Here is a 7,522-nt window from a genome sequence, read left to right as displayed (position 1 = left end):
CATCACTAACTAGACAATTCCCCTGCGGGAAATCGCGAGAGTGATGCAGTGGCCGCAGCAGTCTGCGATACCATGCTATATTGCTGTGATAGTACGATGCTACGATGCTATGATGATGCTACTATGCCAAGATGCTACTACAATGCTATGATGCTATGATACTAAGATGCTACAAAGCTAAGATACTATGTTGCTACGATGCTAAGATGCTACAATGCAATTATACTAAGATGCTATGATGCTTTAATGATCACCTGTTCATATAGTCATAATATAATCCTGGTGAAAATATTTGCGACTTACGTTGCAAATAATTTCATGTTTGACTACAAAAAGTAATGGTCAGGTCAAGACAGGTATGAAAGTATTCGCGACTTACGTCGCGAATGTCTTTACTAAGTAGCATGTCTTTACTACCATGAGCAGCAGCTATAACAAAAAGCACAACTCAAATAGTCATTTAAGGCCTGGTTCCTTCTGACTGGATGGGTGTGAGTTTGATGTCATGCAGGGTACAACAAACCAAACAGGATGAGGAGGATGCAGTAGGCCTGGCTGAGAGAGAGAGACACTGAGAAGGGTCGTCCTTTATGCTTCGCCTTCTACAAACTGAAGGGCAGGTACAGGCAGCAGAGCCCTCCCAGCTCCACCTGAAAGCCAGCATCAAATAAGGAAGAGAGTGGGAGGGATCTCACTAGGATCCCCAGACAAAGAACGAGCAAATCGTAACAATTGATCGTTAATCATAATAATTTTAACAATAAAACTCATTACTCCTACCTGAGCAATAGTTTAACAGTTTACGGCACAGTCTTACAGTTAGATAAACAATAATATTAAACTTAACACATCCAGGCTGTAACAAGGAATCAGCGATGAAGTGAAGACCTTCAAATTGTCCTGCGAGTCCAGCTCTTTGTCTCATGTTGGACGTCACTGCAGTCTGTCTGGATCAGCTGGAGGAAAACTATAGGCAGACAAATAGACATGTCAAATAATGTTATGTAACATACTTAATATAACTCTTATGAGTGTTCAACAGCTCATTATTTATTTAATTAAAAACATCATATTATATTAAATTACTCCAATTATATATATATACTGTCATTAATGTTGTTGCAAGCCATAAATGTTTCCTACTTTATGTGGTGGAATAATATATTTTTCAGTTTGACACAGTTTAATTTAAAAATATCTTCCCTTTAAATTGTAAAACTTCAACATTATTACTGTGATAAGCACCCGCTAGCAAGGCGGCGAATTAGCCGGCGGCTAACCCCACTAGCCTCCGCGTTAGCTCACGGCGAACTGCCGCGGCTAATTCGTGTTTAACTCCCGCGGGTCCGCGGTTAAATCCCGGTTAGCTAGCGGTTAGTTAGCGGTTAGCTCGAGGCTAACTCCGCGGTTGAGTCCGCGGCGTTAAGCTAGCGGCTAGCTAGCTCCGTTAGCTCCGCTAGCTTGCTAACATACATGAGCTATGCTGGAAGGCTAGTCGTCGGCTAAATCACTGGGCGGCTAGTCGTTAGCGTCTGTTACCAGTTTAGCTATTCACTGACCTAATAAGAAGAAGGAAACGGGTCAGGGATGTTGTGTCAGGAGTTTCAGCAAAGCAGCCAGATATAATTTGTGTTTAAAATAAAGGAAAAGGTCATAATGTCAGGTTCTGGCCCCCTACAGTACTGCAGTAATGGTTTGGGGGGTTTTAATGTTTTGGCAGATCATGTTTTCCACTGAGAGCTCTTTTCCCGCCTCTCGTCCCCAGCAGCTGCGTGTGTGAACGTGTGTAAGCTGGTTGGGGTCTGGTTGTCATGGCTACCAGGGTCAACTGCTCCTGTTAGAATGTCAGTTGGAAGACGGGGAGAGAGAGAGAAAATGCTGAAAAATCGCCTCGAACAGGAAGGACTTGTGGCCAAACCGTATTTCCAATCATTGAACCGACTTAACTTTGGGCATCTTGAGGCTTTCCTGAACGTCTACATATGCAGTTTGTGGGTAAAATGAAGAAATGTGACCTATTCTAAGCGATTCAAAGAAAGGTTACGTCTGCTTTCCTCCAGAAATTTCCCTGCCTTTTTAACATGGCAGTCTATGGAGCTGTGGGTGGGTGTTGCTGGCGCATCTTTGTGTCTGACGCCAAAACTATAAGACTTACAGCTTTAGCAGACGAATTTGAGTGAGAAGACAAATTTTCCTACGTTTCTATGTATAAATTATGTCTGTCGTGTGAAATTTGTGGCCACGGGAGCAGTTTCTGTGCAGTTTTTTGACTAACTTTCTTCTCCCCTCCTCACTCTAGCTGATGATGTCATCCACTCTAGCACAAACATTCCGCGCAATACACACCCATTATAAACCCTGAAATTTGAGTAAAAACCTACACAACTCTGAGGCTTCATAGTTTAAAAACGGTAAAAGTTGTCGACAAGTGAAGTGAATCTCTGAAGAGAAGGCAAGAGTACCTACGTTTTAAAGTTTAAATGAAGTCTCTCGGTTAAAGTATGCCAGAGCAGTTCATTGTTGAAAATGTCTGTTGAATTTTTTTTTTTTTCGGGCTTCTCCATTCATTTCAATTGGGAAATTTGTCGCAGTTTTTTCGCGACTACGTCGCGAAAAAATCTTGTTTGAAAGAACTGTATAGAAGCACACCGAGTCCGATCGAGACGCACGTTTTGATGTATTTTGACCTGTGTGCGACGAACGGTATTTGAGTTGAAAAGTTTCGAAAATGCGTAGGAAAAAGTTTAATAATAATAACTAGACAATTCCCCTGCGGGAAATCGCGAGAGTGATGCAGTGGCCGCAGCAGTCTGCGATACCATGCTATATTGCTGTGATAGTACGATGCTACGATGCTACGATGATGCTACTATGCCAAGATGCTACAATGCTGAATGAATGAATGAATTTATTGATCATTGAGAGATACTCACGAGCACGAACGGGGGGACGAGCTTAAGAGCAGGGTCGGTGGGAAGGCTCCTCTCCGGCCGGGGGGGACGTCTGATGAAACATTAAGACCAAACACATACAGAACTCAGCAGTTAAGGAGAAAACAATAGATGTAACATTTCTAGAGCCATTTTCACGCAGACAGATGTCATTGTGGCACAGAAGCTTATCTACTGTGTAAATACCTCCAGGGGGGAAGGGGTGGACCTCAGCTCCTCCAGGTCGAGCCTCCTCCAGCGCTGCTTCACCGCCATGGAACGTCTGGACTTCCTAGGCATCCTGCTGACAAAAAATAGACAGAAAACAAAAACAAGACAAAATACTTTTCAAAGCTTAACAGGCTATCAAACCTATCAAACTAACCTAAACCCTAACCTTTACCTAAACTCTAACTACCTAATGTAAAATAATCTAATCTAAGACAAATTAATGTAATATGTTATACTTAAATTAAATCTGTGTAGATGAAGGTGTGGTGAATGTATGTGTGTGGGTGAGGTGGCGATACTGCTCTGCGATGGTTGAGGGCGATGAATCAACGATGATCACTCTCAGCTGTCGAAGCACAGGAACCCTTTAATCCTATCAAAGACAATGCAAAAAAATTTGAAATGTCTTTCAAATGTTATAAGTAAATGTAAGCAACAAGCCAATAACAAAGCAGACACATGTTAAACATCTGTAGTTGTCATAAAGTGTGTGTTTTCCTTATACTAAGATGCTATGATGCTAAGATACTACAATGCTAAGAAGCTTTAATGATGCTACAATGCTATGATGCTAAGATGCTTTAATGATGCTACCATGATGCTACCATGCTATGATGCTTTCATGATCACCTGTTCATATAGTCATAATATAATCCATGTTTGACTACAAAAAGTAATGGTCAGGTCAAGACAGGTATGAAAGTATTCGCGACTTACGTCGCGAATGTCTTTACTAAGTAGCATGTCTTTACTACCATGAGCAGCAGCTATAACAAAAAGCACAACTCAAATAGTCATTTAAGGCCTGGTTCCTTCTGACTGGATGGGTGTGAGTTTGATGTCATGCAGGGTACAACAAACCAAACAGGATGAGGAGGATGCAGTAGGCCTGGCTGAGAGAGAGAGACACTGAGAAGGGTCGTCCTTTACGCCCTTCTACAAACTGAAGGGCAGGTACAGGCAGCAGACCCCTCCCAGCTCCACCTGAAAGCCAGCATCAAATAAGGAAGAGAGTGGGAGGGATCTCACTAGGATCCCCAGACAAAGAACGAGCAAATCGTAACAATTGATCGTTAATCATAATAATTTTAACAATAAAACTCATTACTCCTACCTGAGCAATAGTTTAACAGTTTACGGCACAGTCTTACAGTTAGATAAACAATAATATTAAGCTTAACACATCCAGGCTGTAACAAGGAATCAGCGATGAAGTGAAGACCTTCAAATTGTCCTGCGAGTCCAGCTCTTTGTCTCATGTTGGACGTCACTGCAGTCTGTCTGGATCAGCTGGAGGAAAACTATAGGCAGACAAACAGACATGTCAAATAATGTTATGTAACATACTTAATATAACTCTTATGAGTGTTCAACAGCTCATTATTTATTTAATTAAAAACATCATATTATATTAAATTACTCCAATTATATATATACTGTCATTAATGTTGTTGCAAGCCATAAATGTTTCCTACTTTATGTGGTGGAATAATATATTTTTCAGTTTGACACAGTTTAATTTAAAAATATCTTCCCTTTAAATTGTAAAACTTCAACATTATTACTGTGATAAGCACCCGCTAGCAAGGCGGCGAATTAGCCGGCGGCTAACCCCACTAGCCTCCGCGTTAGCTCACGGCGAACTGCCGCGGCTAATTCGTGTTTAACTCCCGCGGGTCCGCGGTTAAATCCCGGTTAGCTAGCGGTTAGTTAGCGGTTAGCTCGAGGCTAACTCCGCGGTTGAGTCCGCGGCGTTAAGGTAGCGGCTAGCTAGCTCCGTTAGCTCCGCTAGCTTGCTAACATACATGAGCTATGCTGGAAGGCTAGTCGTCGGCTAAATCACTGGGCGGCTAGTCGTTAGCGTCTGTTACCAGTTTAGCTATTCACTGACCTAATAAGATGAAGGAAACGGGTCAGGGATGTTGTGTCAGGAGTTTCAGCAAAGCAGCCAGATATAATTTGTGTTTAAAATAAAGGAAAAGGTCATAATGTCAGGTTCTGGCCCCCTACAGTACTGCAGTAATGGTTTGGGGGGTTTTAATGTTTTGGCAGATCATGTTTTCCACTGAGAGCTCTTTTCCCGCCTCTCGTCCCCAGCAGCTGCGTGTGTGAACGTGTGTAAGCTGGTTGGGGTCTGGTTGTCATGGCTACCAGGGTCAACTGCTCCTGTTCGAATGTCAGTTGGAAGACGGGGAGAGAGAGAGAAAATGCTGAAAAATCGCCTCGAACAGGAAGGACTTGTGGCCAAACCGTATTTCCAATCATTGAACCGACTTAACTTTGGGCATCTTGAGGCTTTCCTGAACGTCTACATATGCAGTTTGTGGGTAAAATGAAGAAATGTGACCTATTAAAGCGATTCAAAGAAAGGTTACGTCTGCTTTCCTCCAGAAATTTCCCTGCCTTTTTAACATGGCAGTCTATGGAGCTGTGGGTGGGTGTTGCTGGCGCATCTTTGTGTCTGACGCCAAAACTATAAGACTTACAGCTTTAGCAGACGAATTTGAGTGAGAAGACAAATTTTCCTACGTTTCTATGTATAAATTATGTCTGTCGTGTGAAATTTGTGGCCACGGGAGCAGTTTCTGTGCAGTTTTTTGACTAACTTTCTTCTCCCCTCCTCACTCTAGCTGATGATGTCATCCACTCTAGCACAAACATTCCGCGCAATACACACCCATTATAAACCCTGAAATTTGAGTAAAAACCTACACAACTCTGAGGCTTCATAGTTTAAAAACGGTAAAAGTTGTCGACAAGTGAAGTGAATCTCTGAAGAGAAGGCAAGAGTACCTACGTTTTAAAGTTTAAATGAAGTCTCTCGGTTAAAGTATGCCAGAGCAGTTCATTGTTGAAAATGTCTGTTGAATTTTTTTTTTTTTTCGGGCTTCTCCATTCATTTCAATAGGGAAATTTGTCGCAGTTTTTTCGCGACTACGTCGCGAAAAAATCTTGTTTGAAAGAACTGTATAGAAGCACACCGAGTCCGATCGAGACGCACGTTTTGATGTATTTTGTGTCTGTGTGCGACGAACGGTATTTGAGTTGAAAGGTTTCGAAAATGCGTAGGAAAAAGTTTAATAATAATAATAATAACTAGACAATTCCCCTGCGGGAAATCGCGAGAGTGATGCAGTGGCCGCAGCAGTCTGCGATACCATGCTATATTGCTGTGATAGTACAATGCTACGATGCTACGATGATGCTGCTATGCCAAGATGCTACAATGCTGAATGAATGAATGAATTTATTGATCATTGAGAGATACTCACGAGCACGAACGGGGGGACGAGCTTGAGAGCAGGGTCGGTGGGAAGGCTCCTCTCCGGCCGGGGGGGACGTCTGATGAAACATTAAGACCAAACACATACAGAACTCAGCAGTTAAGGAGAAAACAATAGATTTCTAGAGCCATTTTCACGCAGACAGATGTCATTGTGGCACAGAAGCTTATCTACTGTGTAAATACCTCCAGGGGGGAAGGGGTGGACCTCAGCTCCTCCAGGTCGAGCCTCCTCCAGCGCTGCTTCACCGCCATGGAACGTCTGGACTTCCTAGGCATCCTGCTGACAAAAAATAGACAGAAAAAAAAAACAAGACAAAATACTTTTCAAAGCTTAACAGGCTATCAAACCTATCAAACTAACCTAAACCCTAACCTTTACCTAAACTCTAACTACCTAATGTAAAATAATCTAATCTAAGACAAATTAATGTAATATGTTATACTTAAATTAAATCTGTGTAGATGAAGGTGTGGTGAATGTATGTGTGTGGGTGAGGTGGCGATACTGCTCTGCGATGGATGAGGGCGATGAATCAACGATGATCACTCTCAGCTGTCGAAGCACAGGAACCCTTTAATCATATCAAAGACAATGCAAAAAAATTGAAATGTCTTTCAAATGTTATAAGTAAATGTAAGCAACAAGCTAATAACAAAGCAGACACATGTTAAACATCTGTAGTTGTCATAAAGTGTGTGTTTTCCTTATACTAAGATGCTATGATGCTAAGATACTACAATGCTAAGATGCTTTAATGATGCTACAATGCTATGATGCTAAGATGCTTTAATGATGCTACCATGATGCTACCATGCTATGATGCTTTAATGATCACCTGTTCATATAGTCATAATATAATCCATGTTTGACTACAAAAAGTAATGGTCAGGTCAAGACAGGTATGAAAGTATTCGCGACTTACGTCGCGAATGTCTTTACTAAGTAGCATGTCTTTACTACCATGAGCAGCAGCTATAACAAAAAGCACAACTCAAATAGTCATTTAAGGCCTGGTTCCTTCTGACTGGATGGGTGTGAGTTTGATGTCATGCAGGGTACAACAAACCAAACAGG

At 41.9% G+C, this 7,522-nt stretch overlaps 1 long non-coding RNA gene across 1 annotated transcript; it reads right to left on the bottom strand.

The window, feature by feature from the left end:
- Nucleotides 1-909: 909 nt before the first annotated feature.
- LOC311487878 lies at nucleotides 910-3,665 on the bottom strand. Its single transcript, XR_014699060.1, has 3 exons — nucleotides 3,138-3,665; nucleotides 2,934-3,003; nucleotides 910-967 (listed from the first exon to the last, which is right to left on the bottom strand). It is a non-coding gene; the product is annotated as an uncharacterized lncRNA (long non-coding RNA).
- Between the last annotated feature and the right edge of the window lie 3,857 nt (nucleotides 3,666-7,522).

Source organism: Chelon labrosus (genome assembly GCF_963514085.1).
Source record: "Chelon labrosus genome assembly, chromosome: 5".
In the NCBI taxonomy this organism is placed as follows: domain Eukaryota; kingdom Metazoa; phylum Chordata; class Actinopteri; order Mugiliformes; family Mugilidae; genus Chelon; species Chelon labrosus.
Note: the sequence above shows the minus strand (reverse complement) of the source record. Positions and strands in the feature narration are given on the sequence as shown.